The sequence below is a fragment of the Asterias rubens genome, chromosome 2 (genome assembly GCF_902459465.1).
Source record: "Asterias rubens chromosome 2, eAstRub1.3, whole genome shotgun sequence".
Classification (NCBI taxonomy): domain Eukaryota; kingdom Metazoa; phylum Echinodermata; class Asteroidea; order Forcipulatida; family Asteriidae; genus Asterias; species Asterias rubens.
Window position 1 is genome coordinate 10648208 of NC_047063.1, and position 25453 is coordinate 10673660.

The 25453-nt window shown below is 38.4% G+C and overlaps 1 long non-coding RNA gene across 2 annotated transcripts; it reads right to left on the reverse strand.

Annotated features, from left to right (window-relative positions):
* Window positions 1–2423: 2423 nt before the first annotated feature.
* Window positions 2424–23999, reverse strand: LOC117303078. Of its 2 annotated transcripts, none has more exons than XR_004520487.1 (3): window positions 23960–23999; window positions 7613–7720; window positions 2424–2462 (listed from the first exon to the last, which is right to left on the reverse strand). It is a non-coding gene; the product is annotated as an uncharacterized LOC117303078 (long non-coding RNA). The 2 variants fall into 2 exon arrangements; XR_004520486.1 differs by lacking the exon at window positions 2424–2462 and adding an exon at window positions 3993–4033.
* Between the last annotated feature and the right edge of the window lie 1454 nt (window positions 24000–25453).

Sequence of the window (25453 nt, forward strand, 5' to 3'; positions counted from 1 at the left end):
TGAGCTCTTGTCTTGAGATCTATAAGTGTAGACTGATCCGAAGATGTTGATTCTCTTCAGGAGTACTCAATCTCTTGATGCCTGTAAATATAAAAAAATTACTTTTACATTAAAAAATGAACCTTTGACCCTAACCATCCTGGGGTCGATTTCACAAATGGTTAGAAAGATGAAATAAAACAGTGAAAAGTTCAGCAAAATAGGTTAATTGGTTCTACTTGCTTAGAAAACAGAAAGAAGCAAAACCCCCTCACAGTAGCGATGAATCCATCCAAGGTAAAGATTTCGATACATCAACAAACTATGTTTGCTTTTTCCCCCAAACATTTATAAAAAAATAATTGGCCAGGGGTTTTCTTACAGACTGTCACTGTTTTTTGCTCTCTGTTTTCACAGGTAAAATATAAAACCTCTGAAATAAAACGAACCTATTTGTATATCAAAATATTTGGAGGGGTTTCCTGTTATTTTTCAAAATTTACCAAATGTCAACTTTCAATTTGAAGTGGTGCAATTTTCAATCAAACACAGTTAAAAAATCGGCCAGGGGTTTCCTTACGGGTGGCGAACCCTTTGTCACTGAATTTTTGCTCTTCTGTTTTCAGAGTTCAAGATATAAAACCAAATAGTAGGGGGCTTGTTTTTCAAAACTTATAAATCACCTTATATGAAGTGGCGCATTTTTCAATGAATAAACCAGTCCAAAAATCGGCCTCCTCATCAGTAAGACATCTCTGTGGAATCAGGTCGTCATCGTTGTCCTCGTCGCCGGTGGTGATTTCATCTCCTTGTTCCAGTGAGCTCTTGTCTTGAGATCTATAAGTGTAGACTGATCCGAAGATGTTGATTCTCTTCAGGAGTACTCAATCTCTTGATGCCTGTAAATATAAAAAAATTACTTTTACATTAAAAAATGAACCTTTGACCCTAACCATCCTGGGGTCGATTTCACAAATGGTTAGAAAGATGAAATAAAACAGTGAAAAGTTCAGCAAAATAGGTTAATTGGTTCTACTTGCTTAGAAAACAGAAAGAAGCAAAACCCCGTCACAGTAGCGATGAATCCATCCAAGGTAAAGATTTCGATACATCAACAAACTATGTTTGCTTTTTCCCCAAACATTTAAAAAATAATTGGCCAGGGGTTTTCTTACAGACTGTCACTGTTTTTTGCTCTCTGTTTTCACAGGTAAAATATAAAACCTCTGAAATAAAACGAACCTATTTGTATATCAAAATATTTGGAGGGGTTTCCTGTTATTTTTCAAAATTTACCAAATGTCAACTTTCAATTTGAAGTGGTGCAATTTTCAATCAAACACAGTTAAAAAATCGGCCAGGGGTTTCCTTACGGGTGGCGAACCCTTTGTCACTGAATTTTTGCTCTTCTGTTTTCAGAGTTCAAGATATAAAACCAAATAGTAGGGGGCTTGTTTTTCAAAACTTATAAATCACCTTATATGAAGTGGCGCATTTTTCAATGAATAAACCAGTCCAAAAATCGGCCTCCTCATCAGTAAGACATCTCTGTGGAATCAGGTCGTCATCGTTGTCCTCGTCGCCGGTGGTGATTTCATCTCCTTGTTCCAGTGAGCTCTTGTCTTGAGATCTATAAGTGTAGACTGATCCGAAGATGTTGATTCTCTTCAGGAGTACTCAATCTCTTGATGCCTGTAAATATAAAAAAATTACTTTTACATTAAAAAATGAACCTTTGACCCTAACCATCCTGGGGTCGATTTCACAAATGGTTAGAAAGATGAAATAAAACAGTGAAAAGTTCAGCAAAATAGGTTAATTGGTTCTACTTGCTTAGAAAACAGAAAGAAGCAAAACCCCGTCACAGTAGCGATGAATCCATCCAAGGTAAAGATTTCGATACATCAACAAACTATGTTTGCTTTTTCCCCAAACATTTAAAAAATAATTGGCCAGGGGTTTTCTTACAGACTGTCACTGTTTTTTGCTCTGTTTTCACAGGTAAAATATAAAACCTCTGAAATAAAACGAACCTATTTGTATATCAAAATATTTGGAGGGGTTTCCTGTTATTTTTCAAAATTTACCAAATGTCAACTTTCAATTTGAAGTGGTGCAATTTTCAATCAAACACAGTTAAAAAATCGGCCAGGGGTTTCCTTACGGGTGGCGAACCCTTTGTCACTGAATTTTTGCTCTTCTGTTTTCAGAGTTCAAGATATAAAACCAAATAGTAGGGGGCTTGTTTTTCAAAACTTATAAATCACCTTATATGAAGTGGCGCATTTTTCAATAAATAAACCAGTCCAAAAATCAGCCTCCTCATCAGTAAGACATCTCTGTGGAATCAGGTCCTCATCGTTGTCCTCGTCGCCGGTGGTGATTTCATCTCCTTGTTCCAGTGAGCTCTTGTCTTGAGATCTATAAGTGTAGACTGATCCGAAGATGTTGATTCTCTTCAGGAGTACTCAATCTCTTGATGCCTGTAAATATAAAAAAATTACTTTTACATTAAAAAATGAACCTTTGACCCTAACCATCTTGGGGTCGATTTCACAAATGGTTAGAAAGATGAAATAAAACAGTGAAAAGTTCAGCAAAATAGGTTAATTGGTTCTACTTGCTTAGAAAACAGAAAGAAGCAAAACCCCGTCACAGTAGCGATGAATCCATCCAAGGTAAAGATTTCGATACATCAACAAACTATGTTTGCTTTTTCCCCAAACATTTAAAAAATAATTGGCCAGGGGTTTTCTTACAGACTGTCACTGTTTTTTGCTCTGTTTTCACAGGTAAAATATAAAACCTCTGAAATAAAACGAACCTATTTGTATATCAAAATATTTGGAGGGGTTTCCTGTTATTTTTCAAAATTTACCAAATGTCAACTTTCAATTTGAAGTGGTGCAATTTTCAACCAAACACAGTTAAAAAATCGGCCAGGGGTTTCCTTACGGGTGGTGAACCCTTTGTCACTGAATTTTTGCTCTTTTGTTTTCAGAGTTCAAGATATAAAACCAAATAGTAGGGGGCTTGTTTTTCAAAACTTATAAATCACCTTATATGAAGTGGCGCATTTTTCAATGAATAAACCAGTCCAAAAATCGGCCTCCTCATCAGTAAGACATCTCTGTGGCATCAGGTCTTCATCGTTGTCCTCGTCGCCGGTGGTGATTTCATCTCCTTGTTCCAGTGAGCTCTTGTCTTGAGATCTATAAGTGTAGACTGATCCGAAGATGTTGATTCTCTTCAGAAGTACTCAATCTCTTGATGCCTGTAAATATAAAAAAATTACTTTTACATTAAAAAATGAACCTTTGACCCTAACCATCCTGGGGTCGATTTCACAAATGGTTAGAAAGATGAAATAAAACAGTGAAAGTTTCAGCAAAATAGGTTTATTGGTTCTTCTTGCTTAGAAAACAGAAAGAAGCAAACCCTGTCACAGTAGCGATGAATCCATCCAAGGTAAAGATTTTGATACATCAACAAACTATGTTTGCTTTTTCCCCAAACATTTAAAAATAATTGGCCAGGGATTTCCTTACAAACTGTCATTGATTTTTGCTCTCTTTATTCACAGGTAAAATATAAAACCTCTGAAATAAAACGAACCTATTTGTATATCAAAATATTTGGAGGGATCTCCTGTTATTTTTCAAAATTTACCAAATGTCAACTTTCAATTTGAAGTGGCGCAATTTTCAATCAAACACAGTTAGAAAATCGGCCAGGGGTTTCCTTACGGGTAGCGAACCCTTTGTCACTGATTTTTTGCTCTTCTGTTTTCAGAGTTCAAAATATAAAAATATTCAAATATTTGGGGGCTTGTTTTTAAAAACTTTTAAATCACCTTTTATGTAATGGTGCATTTTTCAATAAATAAACACAGCCAAAAAATTGCCTCCTTATCAGTAAGACATCTCTGTGGCAACGGGTCGTCGTCATCGCCGGTGGTGATTTCATCTCCTTGTTCCAGTGAGCTTGAGTTCCTCTCAGTGTAGACTGATCCGAAGATGTTGATTCTCATCAGGAGTACTCAATCTCTTGATGCCTGTAAATATAAAAAAAAATATAAAAAAATTACTTAACCATCCTGGGGTCGATTTCACAAAGAGTTAGGACTGGTCCTAACTTAAGGCTAGTCGTAAGTTAGACGAGTAACTTGTCCTAACAAGATAAGACTACTCTTAACTCTTTGTAAAGTTCACCGCAGATCCTTCGCAAGATCCAATTGCATGTTTTGTTGGTTTCTGTTTTGCTGATGGATGCACTTGTAACCATATTGTGCTTTAATAATAACAATATTAAAAATTATAATAATAAACGTATTTATAACGCGCCTTTTCCAAAGGATGCAAAGCGCCAAATATTTTTACTGCAAGGTGAGTGGGATGAAGATTTTGAAATTATGAGACCTAATCCTTAGCACACCATGTAATGGCATGGTGCTTCGGCGCATACAGCAGCCAAAGCCATCTTTTTCGATAAGTGCATGCACTGCGTTCTTTTAAATGGGACCTGCGGCTTTACATCCAATCCGAAGGGCGAAGCAATGGTTAAGTGTCTCGCTTAAGGACAAAAGTGTCATGGCTGGGGATTCGAACCCACACTCTGCTGATTAGAAACACCAGAGTTTGAACTTGATGCTCTTAACCGCTCGGCCATGACACTTCCGACAAGGGTTTACACACATGTCATAATATGAACAGTGAATTTCTGCCTGTACTAATCCGCATGTAGCACTGAAATCCGTCATTCAGTGACGCTCGTGGCTCTTCAACAATGTTACCCCTGATCAATGGACCATTTATTTCATTCATCAAACCAACTCAGAAATTGCCTGTGCAGCCAAATATGTAGTGATAAATAAATCACAAGAACCATCTCTGCCCTCACAGGTACCTACTTACCCCTGTGCAATCTATGGAAACTGTATGATAAACCTAAAAGGATCTACAAGCCTAAAGCCCAGTTCATACTTCCTGCAAATGCGAACAAATTTTGTTGTCACAAACTCGCAATGAATCACTCGCAACAGTTGAACTGTGTTCAACCTCTTTGAAACATTCGTTAACTAAACAGGGCTGTTTGTACGTTTCAAAACAAAACAAAATTGTTTTTTTCCGGCAATGCCGACCAGGTGTATTGCTGATGAATGCAGAAAAACACTTTTTGAAATGTACCAACTTTTGACTTGGACGTACATGTACTTTGCACGTGTGTTTACTATACGCATTGCAGGCAAAGTCTGCCTCGATTGACGTCACAAAAGGGGTAGGCGGAGTCAGCCCCCCAAAAAACTTTATATATTTTTTAACCTAATATGAAGTGGCAAATTTTTCAATTAATACACAGCAGTTAAAAAATTGGCTAGAGGTTTCACTATGGGTGGCGAACCCATATCACTTAAGTTTGCTCTTCTAAAGAGTTAAATAAAAAACCTCCGATATAAAACTGTTTCCAACCAAATATTTGGGGGGGGGGGGGGGGGTAATTTTCCCAAATTACCATATTATAAAAAAAATGACCGTTTAAAATGAAGTGGTACTTTTTTCAATTAAACACAGTTAAAAAAATTACCAGCGGTTTCCCTATGGGTGGCGAACCCATATCACTGATTTTTGCTCTTCTTAAAGGTTAAATATAAACCTTCTGAAATAAAACAAATATTTCTAACCAAATATTTGGGGAGGGAAGAGGGTAATTTTCAAAAATTACCAAATTATAAAAAAAAATGCCTTTAAAATGAAGTGGTACTAAACACAGTTTAAAAATTGGCCAGAAGTTTCCCTACGGGTGGCGAACCCATATCACTGAATGTTGCTCTTCTTAAGAGTTAAATATAAAAAAACAAAACTATTTCTGACCAAATATTTGGGGAGGGGGAGGGTAATTTTCAAAAATTACCAAATTACCAAGCCTTTTAACCCTTTCAATACCACATTGTTTATTGCAAGCGCCGAACCGGATACCGCATTGTTGACAAAGGTCACAATGCTGTGTACCGTATTTTTTCACACTAAACAAATATAACGCAGTAGTGTTTGCAGTGTGCACTGTTTTCAATCTTGAATTTCTGTGGGAAGACATTATTATTTGGAAAAACTTTGTGCATGCAATTTGCAGCATATGAAATTACTTTCCAACGATGTCAAATTTGTATATTATTATCTTAATTTTGTTTGCAAGATTTCTGGCTAAAACGAATTAATTCTATTTTTATTCAGGATTTCTGTCTCAAGAAAAACGACAAGATTTTCAACCTAATTTTCCTCAAGAAAAGTTTGTAAAAACTACTCAGAAAATATAATCGTTTTTATTATAAGCTTCTATTTCCATTTGTACCAAAATCGGAACCTATTTTGCTGAAAAATCTGTTTTGAAAGTGTTCAGCTACCACGGTCACTTCGACCAGCACGAGTCGGTCGGGGCCCGCCCGCCATGCACGCCCAAGCCCACGGCGTTGAACGGGTGACGTGCTCGGTCCAGTTAGCTACCGTTGTTATATAGTCCGGTTTTGTCATCATCTGACTGCATGTTTGGCACGAAATACCACGATTGGCTGCCAAATGTTCACTAGATTCTCTCTCAGAACTTCCCAAGTCTTTTTATAGAGTCACTATAGGCAAACATATAAGCCAAAACCTTCGTGCAATGAGGAGACATGATGGTGATTTTTGTCCCAAAAAAACAGAAGCGTGAAATCTTCAAACGTACTTTTCTCGGAAAATCATAATGGCGACCCCCTATACAATACATACCATTGCAATGCTTGGTAAACAAGCAACCCGTCTATATAAAACCTAACAACAGAGGGCGCCAAACAAAATAAATACAATCTCTCAAAGGCAAGGCTTTTTTCTGTCAAGTTTTCTCGACATTGGGACGGAGCGACTACACAACGCACGGTCGAGTTTTCTCGAACAATGGTAAGGAAGCGCTTGCACTGCGCGGTCGAGTAAACTCGACAATGGTATTGAAAGGGTTAAAACAAAGTGGTACATTTTTCAACTAAAACAGTTAAAACATTGGCCAGAGGTTTCCTTATGGTTGGCGAACCTTTATCACTGAATTTTGCTGTTTTCAGAGGGATAAAACCTCTGAAATAAAATAAACAAGTACCAACAAAGAACTTTGGGGTTGCTATTTTTCCAAATTTACAAAATGATAAACCACCTTTTATTCAAAACGAAATTGTGCCTTTTTCTTTCAGACCATTTCATAATTGACCAGAGGTCCCCCTTACAGGTGACAAACCCATTACACCTTACAGGTGGCAAACCCATTACACTGATTCGTTTTTGTGTCTTTCCTGAAGAAAAACAAAAGGGTGTACCTAAATATTTTGGGAGTTATATTCTTCAAAAGAAACCATATGCAATAAATCACCTAATAAATTTCATCTATTGTGCATCTTTTTTTTCATAAACCAATTTTAAAAATTCAGAGTAATATAAATGTTGAAACCTCTGCAAGAAAAAATAAAAACAAAATGTTTTGATGGTTCTAGCAGGGGCAACTAAACAACAATAATGTACAAACATTTCTGTATGTAAACATCAAGATATAAACCTAAACAATTGGGACAATTCCTAAGACATGTAAGATAAAACTCCAGTGTTTCACTCACCAGTGGTCCTAGGTCTTTCTGGTCGACGACCTCCTGACGACCTTCAACATTCTTGTGAGAGTTGAGACGCAGGTATGAATGATAGACCACACCATGTATGTAATGCAGCTGTAATGAGAAGGAAGACAATAAGTGACTTTTCATTCATTCAAAAAATGCTGTCTGTGCTATTAATTGGTAGTGATATACAAAGAAAAAAAAATCACTGATAATATTAATAAAAACAACTTTACACAAGTGTTACATTTTGTTGAAAATCTGTGAAAGGAATGTAAAAAAAAGGGAAAAGATTCCGTATGGCGCCACCACTTTTTCATTCGAAATAAAATAATATAGTATCTAATTTACCTGATTGATATATCCCTTTTTGTAAAAATGAGTGAAAAAGTGGGGGCGCCATACGGAAAGTTATCCAAAACAAATAGTCAATATTTTTTGTCAACTACAAATTATCAGTCACAGGTCATTTACATCATCAGACTCAAAGTCATTGAGCTGAATTTGCATTAATGTGTTTAATATTCAAAGTCTGAGTGTTGCGATCATGCATCAGCCTCCTCCCCCACCGCCTCCTTGACCACGTCCCGACCTAGTCTTGGTGCAAGACGTTTCTCGTTCCCTTTTCACGCACACTGCGGCCAATTCACCGACAGCGCGCGCACCGACTCACCTGACTTATAGTCCACTCACCGCACCGGAGAAACGTCTTGGTCCGTGTGCATGTTTGAGTTATGTGACCTCACATACATATTCAACGTCTGGGTCAACAAAATACTACGCACGCGCACAACTGGAAACAGGCAAGCGGGCCAGCCTGGTAACTTGCATGCATGCACCCGACGTGTCGAGTAAAAGCCTCGCTGCATCATGCTACGGCGGGAACCCGGCGGGGAAATATATACACCATGTTCGTTTTGTTGCGCATGCAAAGGCGATCACTGATCTTTATTTTATTATTAATTAGAGATCAGCGGTTGCGATCGATTGTTAGAGGGAAGAAATTGTCAGTCAATGAAAAAATACTATAACAATATTGCTGACCGCATCGGCAAGACTCGAGGAGTCGAGTGTTTTATTTGCAGATGAGAGAACTTGTAACTTGTATGGGTATATTTGCACATTATTTCGAAAATAAAGAAAGATATCCTGCACGGCACAGTTGATCACAGTCGTTCGCCAAAATTTTCCTCCATTACATGTCGCGTCTAATTGTGGCCAAGTGCGTGGGCAAAGGATATGTCTGACATGTCTTGTACACATGCACACAGTACACAACCGAATGCCAACGTGGTGTTGTGTCTGGGCTTCTTATCTTCGCGAAGACGTGTCAAATTACTCATAGGCTTAGATATTTAATGGTGGTCGACCACCGGTTGATTTTGACCAAGCTGTGTGAGTATGATACGGAAGTTTTGTATGCACATTCTGAATAAGAACTTTCAGGCACTGTGACCCTATAATTATTTTTTACCTACAAAGTTACCCTTTGGACTAAGACTAAAAATGCCAGAAAATCCCATGTTCGTGTACATCGATCTATTTTTGTTAGCTCTGTTGTTAAACATCCTCATTCATAACATTTTTAGATTCCATTCCCCTCAATTAATTGCACTTACAAAAATTCTCAAAATCTTCCCCAAAAACGTATTTTAGGGCAAACTAAAATTCGCACACCATGTTTACAAAAATTAAAAGACGAACCCAAATGTACAAGCCCTACACACCAACTAACATACGAGGAAGCATTATACCCTGCACGATATGCGACAAAAAATTTTACCACACAGGCGGTGTAGGATTCTACTCTACTCATTGACCTCTGTGCTTTTTGCTCTACACCATATACTACTGTACAAAACCAATGATTGCTAAAACCAACGGAGGGCTAGATAGGGCGCCCTCTGCCTTGTTAATCATGGATCATTATAATGTGTTTGCAGAATAGCATGCAGAGTTTTTATTACGAAAGTGTCAGAGAATGCTACTCAATGCTAAAGCATAGGGGAAGAATCCTACACAGTGCTGAAGCATAGGGCCAGAATCCTACACAGTGCTAAAGCATAGGGCCAGAATCCTACACAGTGCTTAAGCATATAGGGGAAGAATCCTGCATAGTGCTGAAGCATAGGGCCAAAATCCTACTCAATGCTAAAGCATAGGGGAAGAATCCTACACAGTGCTGAAGCATAGGGCCAGAATCCTACACAGTGCTGAAGCATAAGGCCAGAATCCTACACAGTGCTAAAGCATAGGGCCAGAATCCTACACAATGCTGAAGCATAGGGCCAGAATCCTACACAGTGCTAAAGCATAGGGCCAGAATCCTACACAGTGCTAAAGCATAGGGCCAGAATCCTACACAGTGCTTAAAGGGACACGTTGGCTTCGGGTTGCGCTTTATTGGGCGTTTTTGGGCTATGACAAGCGTTTGATGTAAAATGATTACGGTTGGAAAGATGTTAAAAAAGTAGAATATAATGACCTACACAAACATGCCTTAGAAATGCTTCGCTTTTGCTAACTTTCTCGAAACAAAACGCTCCGCCATTTATGGGGGGTCAAGATTTTGACTCCCATAAATGGCCGCCAAATTCACTAGTCTTATTTCCAGTCGCAGCCTTTGAACTATACGACTGAGCAATTATTAACCATTTTACGAACCCCATTTGTATCTATCTCTTCCTCCATGGTTACCAACAACAAAAAACAGTTCATGAACAAAAATAAAAGGGCCTACGTTGAATTAACTTTTTATAAATCTATCTAAGCAGCAAGTTCAGCCCACGTCCCGGGGCCGAGCAGCTGCCGTCCAGCGGGCCATCATCCCCCGCGGCCAGACCTCCCCAGACGCACTGAACTCCCCGTTCTTGCTCGTACGATGTAGGATTTTAGCGGGGCCAGTCTAGTAATGCGAATACTTTGTACACGAAAGAATGTCTAGTACCCGTTTTACTAATACTAATAGTGCATGTGATTCTGTAGTCGTGTGTCTCTTTTTGCCTCGGGCCTTTGCAGCAAAAAGACGAGATTATTTAATACCAACTAGCGAGTGGAGTTGAAACAAAACTACAGCTAGAGAATTCATCCTCTCATAAAACATCTGCTCAGACATGTCAGAGAGGCGTTTACCGTGTTTACCGCGTAAGTATAGTATGCAATTGCGAGTCACATATACCCCACAGTTCGTTTTTAGATACAAAATTACAGGGACTTTACTTCTCTGTCCTTTCTCTATGCTGTTTGCATGTACATGTAGAGTCACAGGGCAACAGGACAGTGGTGTCTATCTAATACTAGTCCATCGCCATAGGATAGATGTCACTTGTCTTATTTGCCAACATGATCCTTCTTCGGGGTATATTCATTGTTTTATAAAATAATGTTTATGTCTATTATGGGGATGTAATTCCTTGACCTTGGTCTTGGACGGTACTATTTGAGGTAGCTCCTGTTTACATTGCTCAGAATCATTTGACAGCAAAATTTACTGTGCGATGCATCTGAACAGGGAGCACATACTGCAAATGGTAGTCGGCTAGGAAAGCTAAAATAAAGTAATACTCTTGTCCACAAAAATGAAGCTTCCATAGGCCCTTTTCGAAACCACGGCTTCGGCTTTGGATTCGGCTTCAGACTCCGTCCTCTTGTCTGAATCCCTACGCAAAGCACGCTTAGTATTGTCCAAACATCTGCGGGGCCAAGCTAGCCCGAGCTGAATCCAAAGCCAAAGCCGTGGTTTCAAAAAGGGCCATAGTCTAGAAGAACTCTTTTCAAAAATTACAAAACAAAATCAGAAACGGGGAACAATTTTATTATTTTGTAACATTTTTGTATTGATACTTGATTGCCAGGTCACAGTGAAAGTTGGGTGGTGATGTGATTATTGAACCCGGTATGGACAAAAAAGAGTACACGTACATCAAAGAAGTTTTCCAAGCACGGTTAGATGACAACCAGCTTCTTCGCAGGACAGGAAAACTCTGCTAATTAGGCCTGGGCGACCAGTGAAAATTACTAATCGACTAGTCGCACCTCCATCCAATAGTTGCGACTACGACACTAGTCGCGACAAATTTTTAATTATCACGATGCACTGTGGCAATGTGTGCCGCAAGCACAATATAGTCTAATTCAAGCGGAAAAGATTGAAGATTTGTGTCACTGATGTCTGACTGTGTTCTGTAAGTAAATTATGTTGTCATGAATAGTAATGAGCGACTAAATTGGTTCACCAAACAGGTAGACACAATTTTTTTAAAACTATTTTTGTAGCACGTTTAACCGGATAGTTGAAAACAATAGTCGCGACTCGACTAAGGATTCAATAGTTGGAGTCCGACACTAGTCGCCCAGGCTTACCGCTAATGGTGCAAGGATGGCTTCTACCCACAGCCGCCATCCCCCCCCCCCCTAATACCACCACCACTACTACCAACAGAAGAACTTGTAGCAAAACACAAATCCAGATTTTCCACTTCTTAAATTTAATTTCCACAATTTGGCTACAAAAATGTCTGTACAGGTGTGCATAAGACATAAGGTCAGTGCATTATTAGCATTATTGGCAAGTTCTAGAGTTTGTATGTAATCAAATAGAATCTTTGTCACAAATTTATAGGAACTTTATAAAACAATATGGTCAATTTATTGAGACATGTTTTTACAATTCACAGCAGTACACGATGTATTTGCAAACATTAATTAAATTTGTCCTTTGTCAAAGAACACTACAGTCCCATGCAGTATCCTTAGTAATAGTTGGTGTATCTCCTCAATATTTATGCATAAAAATAATAAACCTGTGACAATTTGGGCTAAATTTGGCAATAAAAGCTGCAAGAAACAGTGAAAGAAAAACACCATTGCAGTATAGAAACAAGTCCTTTGACATGCCTCTCATCATGTAGACTTTATCAAGTGAGTTTTATGATCACAAATTAGTAATTACCAACATCTAAGGTATAAAGTCCCTTTAGAGAGACCAATGCCTTAAATCGAGTGATTTGGTTGTAAAATGCATTGTATGGTTAGAAAGGATGTTTTAAAAGTAGAATAGAATGATCAACACAAGTATGACTTGAAATTGGGTGGTTTTCCTTTAAAACTTTTACTTATTCGAACTAACATGGTCTGCTAGTCAACAATATGACTAGTTCTAAAACATCATTCTAAAACAGCATTTCATAACAGGCATGTGGTTTGAAATCAAAATACACTTGCAAGGGTTAAGGGTAAAAAATTGAAATGGCACTGTGTTTATCAAACTTGTTGCATCTATGATCCATGTCTCTTTATGAATACAGAATAAAGATATTTCAGATAAATTTATTTGAATACAGATTGTTTATGTTTTTGCATTTTGTTGTTCTTGTGTGTTTTTTGTTACAAAATATCGAAATCTCAAATAATACAATAAATATGATTGTATAAACAATTGGCCATGTACTTCAAATTAAACTTAATCATATGTCGTTGTGATGAAAACAAACTCTGCTCACATCACATTCAATGATTTGTTGACATAAGTAATGTGCAAAAGTATTGACATGTGTTAATTTAGGAATAAGAATCTACTTGTTGACAACGGGAAATATTGCCATTTGTTAAACCTGTTTTGCATAAATCATGTGTAAATGAAAGTTGAAACTATCTGGAAATATACCCCTGATTTTACAAACACAGTAACCAGGTAGTGTTACTCTATTTCCAGTACCATTCTGACATGACACATGTTGTCTGTGAAGGCTGGCTGGGTGGAAAAGTCATTTGTTGTGTACATCATGCTGCCCTGGTGTACATGTCATTCCTGTGATGTCGTGCCAACTCTAATGGTGGTCCAGAACAAGGTGCCTCAAGATCTTTTCAAATATAAACACAAAAATTTTGAAACAATTAACAAAATAAAAATTGGTTATTTGTACATGTATATGGAATATAAAACCCATGCACTTGATGTTGATTCATTAAAGTGACATTTTAGCAAATACTACCTCCCTGCAGCCGATTTCACGAAACTTTACGCAACTGCGTGAGTCCACTTGCGCAATTTTAATGGCGCAAGTTGCTCCATAAACGTTGCACAAGTGGACTTACGCAGTTGCGTAAAGTTTCGTGAAATCGGCTGCTGGTCAAAGACATGATGTTATTAGGATGTGGCTGTTCAGTGTGAAGTATTTTGGTAATGCAACGTTGGCGAAGGAGGCTGTTTACAAGTAACTACAATGAATGAAAGCTTAAATTTGTGTTTCCTTATTAAATGTTTGTTTACACATTTACTTTGTTTCCTTTTTTTTTTTGGGGGGACACAGATCAAAATATCATGTAACAAAACTGGACTGCTTTGACAGTACATGTGTATATTGTTATATATGCACATGCCATTGACAGTATGAAATAATCAGTCTCTTACTGCCAAGTTTGAGAAGCATTCATCCGGCCTTTGTTTGCAGCATGACCTGTCCTGTTGTGTTGGCATCTCCCTACAGTTGGTACAAACCCACCAGCTTGGCAAGAGCTTTGCGGAGGTGGATGATGTGGACTTGGAGGTGCCGGGTTTGATGAGGTCTCCAAGATGTTTACGCCAAGTCCTGGCATCTGCTCACATAGTACCTCCACAAGAAATTGAAAACCATTGATATAACTTATTATATTAGTTCTCGAAAATTTTATTTTTTATTGTTTGAAAGGTCACACTTCTTTGAAAGAATTCGGGTTGACTTGGGTACGAGTTGACTTGGGTACAATATTTTGGGTAAACTGTTAAAAATATACAAAAAACATTTCATAAATCTGTACTATTTTTAAAATGTACTTCTACAATTTTTACAAAAGCCCTCCCCTTCCCAGCCAGATAAACGACTCTTTTAATTGTAGCATCAAAGTAAATTGGGGTAAATTATGGCAAGTCATTAGTACGCTGGGCACTCCATTCAAATCCCCACCCCCATCTATGCACCGAGTGAATAGATCTACAAAATTATATGTAAACTAGTCATAGTACATGTACATTATGTACTCTCACAACTCAGTGCTGCGGCTGTCTCATGGCTGTGAATTTACGTGTCATGTCCACAATAATAACTAACAATAACATTGCATTGGGTATAAACAATCATGGTCCGTTCTCTCTCTCTCGTCGGCTAGTCCATGTCCCACTACATTATTCTTACCCTGATTGGCGAGGTGTCCTTTCCTTCTTTTTGGACGTGTCTTCAATCATCTCTTTGCGTAGAGCAATGAGCTGAATCTGTGTTTTTCGGCGATCCATTTTGACAGCAAAATGGTGTGTTTACATTTCACACAACGTCGTATGGTAGAGAACGGTATATTACCTCGTGTTCTTCTGGTAGGTTTACCAGGCCATTGGCTACGGCGCCAGCCTAACTGCTGTGCATCGCGCATAAACGGACGATCGTTTTGACGGCTTGAAAAACGTATATATTTCGCGGGCCATGTTTCGGGGTCAGAGGTCAGTGTTTGTTTTTTTTAATTACCATTCACTAATTACAACACATTAAATGTGTTTTATTGCAAGAACAACTCTTAATAAGTATAAGGAACACCCTCAAACGTGAAATTTTGTGAAATCTGCAGGCAACGTGTTCCTTTAAGCACATATAGGGGAAGAATCCTGCATAGTGCTGAAGCATAGGGCCAGAATCCTACACAGTGCTGAAACATAAGGCCAGAATCCTACACAGTGCTAAAGCATAGGGCCAGAATCCTACACAATGCTGAAGCATAGGGCCAGAATCCTACACAGTGCTGAAGCATAGGGGAAGAATCCTACGCAATGCTGAAGCATAGGGCCAGAATCCTACACAGTGCTGAAGCATAGGGCCGGAATCCTACACAGTGCTGAAGCATAGGGCCAGAATCCTACACAGTGCTGAAGCATAGGGCCAGAATCCTACACAGTGCTAAAGCATAGGGCCAGAATCCTACACAATGCTGAAGCATAGGGCCAGAATCCTACACAGTGCTTAAGCATAGAGGGGAAGAATCCTACACAATGCTGAAGCATAGGGCCAGAATCCTACACAGTGCTGAAGCATAGGGGAAGAATCCTACACAGTGCTGAAGCATAGGGGAAGAATCCTACACAGTGCTGAAGCATAAGGCCAGAATCCTACACAGTGCTAAAGCATAGGGCCAGAATCCTACACAGTGCTGAAGCATAGGGTAAGAATCCTACACAGTGCTAAAGCATAGGGCCAGAATCCTACACAGTGCTGAAGCATAGGGCCAGAATCCTACACAGTGCTGAAGCATAGGGCCGGAATCCTACACAGTGTTGAAGCATAGGGGAAGAATCCTACACAGTGCTGAAGCATAGGGGAAGAATCCTACACAGTGCTGAAGCGAAGGGCCAAAATCCTACTCAATGCTAAAGCATAGGGCCAGAATCCTACATAGTGCTGAAGCATAGGGCCGGAATCCTACTCAGTGCTGAAGCATAGGGCCAGAATCCTACACAGTGCTAAAGCATAGGGCCGGAATCCTACACAGTGCTGAAGCATACGGCCAGAATCCTACACAATGCTGAAGCATAGGGCCAGAATCCTACACAGTGCTGAAGCATAGGGGAAGAATCCTACACAGTGCTAAAGCATAGGGCCAGAATCCTACACAATGCTGAGGCATAGGGCCAGAATCCTACACAGTGCTGAAGCATAGGGGAAGAATCCTACACAGTGCTGAAGCATAGGGGAAGAATCCTACACAGTGCTGAAGCATAGGGGCAGAATCCTACACAGTGCTGAAGCATAGGGCCAAAATCCTACTCAATGCTACAAGCATAGGGCCGGAATCCTACACAGTGCTGAAGCATAGGGGAAGAATCCTACACAGTGCTAAAGCATAGGGCCAGAATCCTACACAGTGCTGAAGCATAGGGCCAGAATCCTACACAGTGCTGAAGCATAGGGCCGGAATCCTACACAGTGTTGAAGCATAGGGGAAGAATCCTACACAGTGCTGAAGCATAGGGGGAAGAATCCTACACAGTGCTGAAGCGAAGGGCCAAAATCCTACTCAATGCTAAAGCATAGGGCCAGAATCCTACATAGTGCTGAAGCATAGGGCCGGAATCCTACTCAGTGCTGAAGCATAGGGCCAGAATCCTACACAGTGCTAAAGCATAGGGCCGGAATCCTACACAGTGCTGAAGCATACGGCCAGAATCCTACACAATGCTGAAGCATAGGGCCAGAATCCTACACAGTGCTGAAGCATAGGGGAAGAATCCTACACAGTGCTAAAGCATAGGGCCAGAATCCTACACAATGCTGAGGCATAGGGCCAGAATCCTACACAGTGCTGAAGCATAGGGGAAGAATCCTACACAGTGCTGAAGCATAGGGGAAGAATCCTACACAGTGCTGAAGCATAGGGGAAGAATCCTACACAGTGCTGAAGCATAGGGCCAAAATCCTACTCAGTGCTAAAGCATAGGGCCAGAATCCTACACAATGCTGAGGCATAGGGCCGGAATCCTACACAGTGCTGAAGCATAGGGGAAGAATCCTACACAGTGCTGAAGCATAGGTCAAGAATAAAGCATGTAAAGAGGAAGAATCTTAATCAATGCAATGCAAACTCAAGTTGACAAAATTAATTCAATTTAATATAAAACAGGTTTATTGGAAAAATCCATCGCAGTTACAACACTGAGTTCCACATATTAATGTCAAATAATCGCATAACAAACAAATTTAAAGGTTGCGTTTAACCATAGAGCTATATATATTGACTTATAATAATAATAATAAACTACATTTATATAGCGCTAACTTGCTCTGTGTTTTGAAGCCACCCTGGGCACAGACATGTTTCGATGTGTTGCATGACTACGAAACGATTTTAATTCACATTGGCGCGTTTTTTTTAACATTCGGCGTGTACGCTTTCGTACGCGACTGCCCATTCGCATCTGTCTGCGCTACGAAAACTTTAAAAAGTATACGTGCCTTTTAACATGACGCAAATGATGCTCGCAGTTTGGACGCTCATCAGCAGATTGTGCGTTTACATTTGCTGTATCTTTTGGTTCGATGACACATAGAAAATAACAAATACACTATCATGCAAATAGCCGTACAATTGGCATACAAAATATCAAGCTTTTGTATTCGTTTGTACATAAACATTGATGCGCCCACACGGCTTCAAAACTTTATTGCGTGTATAATGGGGTGTTAGCGCTCTAGTCACATCAATATATGTATAGCTCTATGCATTTAACAGAAATCTGTCATAATAATAAAAAGTGCTTCCAACTTTGAAATTGTTTTGAACTTAAACCTTTTTTCTTGTGAGAAAATTGTCTGACCAAGGTCCTATTATGGGTGAGCAATCATTGCTCACTCAAAGTTATGTATCCCAAAAACCTTTTTTGTGTAAAAATGTATTGAACATTTTAAACAACAGTTTGTGAGAAGTAATTTGTTTGCCAAGCAAGTGTGTTTAGCAACATTTTGTTGCAATTCCATGGAAGCTAAAGATTGACAGCCACTGTTGAACAATGGCAAAAGACCATCACTTGCTACAAACTTAAATCCCCTGCCATATTTAATTCACATGTTCACTGCAGGGTTACAGGGCACATCCCTGGATAATGCAGGTTTCTGTCACTAATTACTTTGTACTACAGATGCATAAAAAGGTTTTGAGATGTTAATAACACAATGATACTATGAAGAGCATTGTATGGAAAAGAGATTTAAAAAGCATTCATAAATACCCCAGACAGTTCCTCTACTCCTAGTGGTGGAGAGCGCGTCACGTGGGGGTGTTTAACTGGTTGATAATGACCAGTGTTTATAACTGGCTGGCTTCAGACGCGCAAGATTATTACGCAGAATGCAATTCATAGCTATTAGCAACAGCGCGTAATCTACTTCTAAGTGCGCACACGCAACCCTATTTCTAAGCTTGCGCGCATACACACAACCCACGCGCAACAGACTCTCCACAAAGGTTTTTAACTAAATACTTCAAACCTCATATTTTAAACGGTCAAATTTTTTGACGAAAGGGCATTTATGAATGGGAATAAAAAAGTAGTGACTCGTTCTTAATCGTCCGTTTAAACCTTGCAGGGTCGTTGCCATGCGCTCAAGACCCTCGCCCGAGCCGATCACACGTAAGAAACCGTCGCACCCTTTTATTCCCTTATTAAAGGCACTGAACACTATCGGTAATTACTCAAATTAACTTGGTAACAAGTAACGGTGAGCTATTGATAGTATAAAACATTGTGAGAAATGGCTCCCTCTGAAGTAACGTAGTTTGTGAGAAAGAACAAAAATTTCTCACTCAAATATTTGATTGAATTCAAGCTCGAATTTTGCATCTGAAAGCACATAACTTGTGCAACAAGGGTGTTTTTTCCTCCATTATACTCTCGCAACTTCAAATTTTCACAGGTTTGTTTTTTTGTGCATTATGTTGACATACACCAAGTGAGAAGACTGGTTACCAAAGGTGTCCAGTGCCTTTAAAAGTTACATTGAATGTTTTTGCATGCTTTATTATTATTATTTTCAACCATGACATTTGGTCATTGATATCAACATCCAAATAATATAAAAATGGTCTAGTAGCATGGAAACTGTTTCATGTAACATAGTATAATGGACTAACATTATTTAAAGGCAGTGGACACTATTGGTAATTGTCGAAGACTAGCCTTCACAGTTGGTGTATCTCAACATTATGCATAAAATAACAAACCTGTGAAAATTTGAGCTCAATTGGTAATCAAACTTGCAAGATAGTAATGAAAGAAAAAAACACCCCTGTCACACTAAATCTGATGTCTCAAAATCAAATTTGTGGAAAATTACTTCTTTCTCAAAAACTAAGGCACTTCAGAGGAAGCCGTTTCTCACAATGTTTTATACTATCAACCTCTCCCCATTACTCGTCATTACTCAATTATTATTTTGAGTAATTATCCAATAGTGTCCACTGCCTTTAAATATATGCATAATATGATTGAGTATTTTAAACGTTTGTTACATAAGTACAAAATAAATTTTTTTTAACATTAACTGCAACTTGAACATACTGTATTTTTTAGTATTCATGTCAAAAGTAACATTTTGACATTTTTGTAAACTTTTGCTGTTTTCCCCAAATATGAAATGAGGTTTCTGTCCCACAATATGTAAAAGCTGTAGAGACTATGCAGCATGCATGAGAACTTTTACTGACAACTGGTCTGATACTCTTGTGTACCACCAGGGGTACTGTAGCCTTCGTTGCTTCATAGATCCGCATTCAAAATGACTGGAAGGTTTGACCTGCCTGCGAATATCCCCTTCCAGGCGCCTCGAATCACGGCTCTACGAAGCTAGTGTCTAAGCCACGAAGGCCTTGACAAAAGGCTAGTGGGGCGGAGGAGTAGTTGCATTATTTCATGGTAGTCCAGTACTGCTTGAAGGTTGATTTCTACATTATAACCTGCAGTTGGATATAATAAAGGAAAAATATGGGTGAATAAATGAATGAGCGGATAGACGAATGAGTGCATGTAACTCAGAAATAAAATATCAATATTTTTGTTATTTATTAATTTAACTATTTATTTGCTTATCTAATTTCTGGTTTATTGATTATTTGTTTATCAATTGATTGGTTGTTTTGATTGCTTTATTCATATTTAATCATCCTTTTATTGATGTAAAGGTATTTATGTTGAAAAAGGAGTTAGTTTGATTAACATTTCGTTGCTTGCACTGTTCTTTTATCAATTTGTCTGTTTATTTATTGACCTATTTTTTGTTTATCCATCCATATTTTGATTTATTTGTTGCTATATTTCTTGTTACATGATGTACCTTTCCAACTATTTATTCATTTACTTATTGTTACTTTTTATTTATATTTTTTAATGAACAATTTGGTTATTTATTTATTTATTTGCTTGTCTAATTTCTGGTGTGGGTCATTCCGTGTCAAATCAACCAGTTTTCAGAAAAGTTCCCAGGTGACCCTCTCAGATTTTGATGAAACTTCATCAGAATGATTGGATGTGGCTCAAATGAACACATACAAAAAAGCTAAGTCGTACTCCATGTCGTTTTTGAGATATGACCCATTGAAATTTGGTCGAGGCGGCCATTTTGTGCTCGCGCGAGACGCGAAAAGTGATTTTTGTGTTAATTTCCAAATTTGAAAGCTCATAATTTAGTTATTGTACCAGGTAGAGAGCTCAAATTTGGTATTCCATCTTACTTCTTGCCAAATTTAATGAATCTGCACTCAATTTAAATGTATCTCCTTTAATTTTCTAGTTATGGTCACTGAAAGTAGGCACTTTAATCAGCCGAAAATGTTTTTGGGGATAATTGGGGTCACCCTGTGCCAACATGAGAGGTCAAATGAATCCTATATTCCCTAGGTATTATCTATGGGTGCATGTCTATATCCATAAGCAATTATAAGCTCACCAATGCATTAATTTAGAAATAGCATGGGCCCAAAGTTGGTTCCAGCCAGAAAAAGGTGAAAAAGACCCCGCCCGTCTTGACCCCGTTTGACCCCGCGATCAATTAAAACATTTTTTGAAATTTATACCAGTTAAACATTTATATTATATCTTCTTATACACCAATTTTCAGCTTTGGCACTCAACTCCTTCATGGTGTGGTGGCAATTTGAATATTATATGTTTTTGGCACATTTTAATATATATCATACAGTGTACATGTACATGTACATTCATGTACACATACAATACATGGTAATATGTTTGAAGCTTGTGTAACTAATTTTTCTGGCCAGCAAAAAGTAACATCAATGCATTGGCATTTGTGGTGTCTGCATGATACACAAGTACATATTTTGTTTGAGAAAGTAGTGTTTGATGTGATACACATTAGAGAAGTATTGTTCTAAAAAAGTAGTGTATGGAAAGTAATACCAGCGTTTATGCAAATAAGGTGACCATATGATTGGAAAGTTTAACCAGCATAAACATGTATATAGCATGGAGGAAACAGGGGACTGGGGTTGGGTTAATACCAGAGAAGAATATGACAGACAGTGAGCATTAAGTTTTGGCAGATTTAATTTGTATTGTGTGGTTTGATCCATGTTTCAAGTGAAACTACACACGGTATACTGGGGTATGGTTCCATACTGGGGTATGGTTCCAATATTTTGTGTAAACGGGAGATTTTTACAGCACTTTGAGGTACCTGCTTAAATTATTTATTGCAGTTGAAAACATGCATCATCAACCCATTTCTAAAAACAATAACACAAATAAACTTACTTTTTTGCTAGCCAGAAAAAAAAACAGTTACACAAGCTTCAAACATATAATAACCATGTATTGTACATGTGTACATGAATGTACATGTACATGTATTCTGTATGATATTACATTAAAATGTGCCAAAAACATATAATGTTCAAATTGCCACCACACCATGAAGGAGTTGAGTGCCAAAGCTGAAAATTGGTGTATAAGAAGATATAATATAAATGTTTAACTGGTTTAAATTTCAAAAAATGTTTTAAATCGCGGGGTCAAACGGGGTCAAGACGGGCGGGGTCTTTTTCACCTTTTTCTGGCTGGAACCAACTTTGGGCCCATGCTATTTCTAAATTAATGCATTGGTGAGCTTATAATTGCTTATGGATATAGACATGCACCCATAGATAATACCTAGGGAATATAGGATTCATTTGACCTCTCATGTTGGCACAGGGTGACCCCAATTATCCCCAAAAACATTTTCGGCTGATTAAAGTGCCTACTTTAAGTGACCATAACTAGAAAATTAAAGGAGATACATTTAAATTGAGTGCAGATTCATTAAATTTGGCAAGAAGTAAGATGGAATACCAAATTTGAGCTCTCTACCTGGTACAATAACTAAATTATGAGCTTTCAAAGTTGGAAATTAACACAAAAATCACTTTTCGCGTCTCGCGCGAGCACCAAATGGCCGCCGCGACCAAATTTCAATGGATCATATCTCGAAAACGACATGGAGTATGACTTAGCTTTTTTGTATGTGTTCATTTGAGCCACATCCAATCATTCTGATAAAGTTTCATCAAAATCTGAGAGGGTCACCTGGGGACCACTGGTTGATTTGACATGGAATGACCCGTGTTTGTTTTTGGTTTTGTTGTTTCAAGTTGTGATTTGTGTATACAGATTATTTATATTTACTTTAAATTATTTTTATTTTTCCAAAGAGAGTATATAGTGAGTTAGCCTCCCTATGTGACTGGATTAAAAAATAACTAACAGGCTTTCGAGCTACTGTGTAGTGTGTTTAATTATACTTTTGTTGATCCTGGCCATCACATTAGGGTTGTTTTGTAATTTCCTGTGCCCTTACTGTTTGTCTTGCTTTGTATTTACTTTTGTTTTTATATTATTTATTTTACATACTGTCTGCTTGTATATTGTTAATGTTTAATGGCCAAATAAAGAATAAGAATAAGTAAGAACATGGAGGAATCTTTTATTCCTCCATGGTAAGAACATAGAGTAAAGAATAAGGGATGAACTAGTTCAACTAGCCCCATAAATGAACAGGTTATTTGATAATGATAGTTACAAATTAGAGTAAAAGTCTTAAGTATCTGATATAAAATAATTGACGTTGATCGTTTATAATATTGATAGTGACCAGTTAAGAACACCGTGCACAAAAACAATTTCTTACCGAGAAAAGATGTCCATCAATGTTTCGGATCGGCATCATATCACCAACTCCTCGTCAACTAGCTGTGGGGACGACGACGCTTAATGCGACGACGAACGAGAGCATGCAGTGTACACATGTGTACATGTATGTTATGTATGCGTGTATGTGTATGGTATGGTGTATGCTGGTACTCAGTTATTTTTGCATTGGCTTAACGCAGCGACGTGAAGAGTACCAGTTATATACTGAGTAGAGTAGAGTAGAATCCTACTCGACATGTGCCCTGGGAAATTTGTTCGCATATGTTGCAGCAATTGGGAAGCATGGCTGTTTCTGGTTGCGTTGCACCGAAGACGTACAGATACCAGACTGTGGGAAATTATGCTGATACTGCTACGTCAGAGTTATGCAGGCCTAGCGCAGCACGGCATGGTTGGAATGTGCTCGGAATTTCCCGAGCGATCGGTGAGTGGACTATAAGTCAGGTGAGTCGGTGCGCGCGCTGTCGGTGAATTGGCCGCGGTGTGCGTGAAAAGGGAACGAGAAACGTCTTGCACCAAGACTAGTGCCGACCCCGCCTACCCCTTTTATAAATAACGCACAAGTCAAGGGGGTTATCACACACAACTTTACAAGCTCCGGTTTCCACAATAAATATATATTCCAAACTTACTTTTTGCATTTACTTTGTGAGCACATGTCTTGCACTTCATAACTACTGTTTCTTTTTCAGGAAACGGTAAAATGGAGCCAAATGCGGGCAAAATTCTCTCGAAGAAGCAAGTCACTCCTCTCCGTCCATGTTTTTGAGAAATTCTGATACCGCATGCGTTTCTGAATGGGACACACATGATTTATCAAGCTCGACTTCATCTATACGTTCAGCGTTGAATTTGGTTTAGGGTATCTGACTAAGTATTTAAATAGGAATCGCGCCCTCTGTCGGCAGATTGTAGAGTCTCCCGCGTAAAGTTATGAGCCTGCATTAAATGGTTAATTGATGCACTTGCTGGATGATTTTGATTAAATGATTTTGATTCTGGTTAAAAATACCACTCCACTCTATGAAAATACCAAGCGCAACAGGATAAACAAATGTAATTAAACAAACAATATCCCCAAATACGAACCACACACCGAGAAATCCCTTCCAAATACTACTAATAATCATTATAGAACCGTTACAAAAGTTGTCACTCACAAAGATGCAAAAAAAAAACAAGTTGCTGCTGGGGGATTAGCGAATTGTTTTTGGTTTGAAGTTTCCAATTCTAGATTCGCTTGCAATTCTTTTAACTGGCATTCGGCGAGAGCAGACAAGTGAAGGAGACCGTTGCAAATACGCCTAAAATAAAGCAATAACGTTTTGTCACAAACTTCCATCCTGCCTGCGCCTCTTGAATTTCACCGACTCATGATTGTGTGAAGCAAATTTTCCCCAAATTTGAAAGGCAGTCGACACTATTGGTACATACTCAAAATAATTATTAACATAAAACCTTACTTGGTAACGAGTAATGGGGAGCTGTTGATAGTTCAAAACATTGTGAGGAACGGCTCCCCTCTGACGACGTAGTTTTCAAGAAAGAAGTAATTTTCCACGAAGTAGATTTCGAGACCTCGGATTTAAAGAACTTGAGTTCTTGAAATCAAGCATCTGAAAGCACACAACTGCGTGTGACAGGGGTGTTTTTTCTGTCATTATTATCTCGCAACTTCGATGACCGATTGACTTCAAATTTTCACAGGTTTGTTATTATTTATGCATAATGTTGAGATACACCCAAGTGAGCAGACTGGTCTTTGACAATCACCAATAGTGTCCACTGCCTTTAACAGCCAAAGCAACAAACGTATTACCTTTCTCCAGACATAAAAATTTTCTCAAGAAAAATCCGCACTTACCATGTGTTTTTTGCAGTTTAACAAGTAGGTTTTATGATTATAATTATTTTGAGTATAATTACCAAACTGCTATAAGAAGAAATACCATTCACAAATAATTGTAATTGCCTGATCAAGAAAGGTTTTATGACGAAAATTATTTGGAGTAATTACCAATGGTGTCCACTGCCTTAAAGGCAGTGGACACTATTGGTAATTACTCAAAATAGTTATAAGCATAAAAACTTTCTTGAATACAAGTAATGGGGAGAGGTTGATAGTA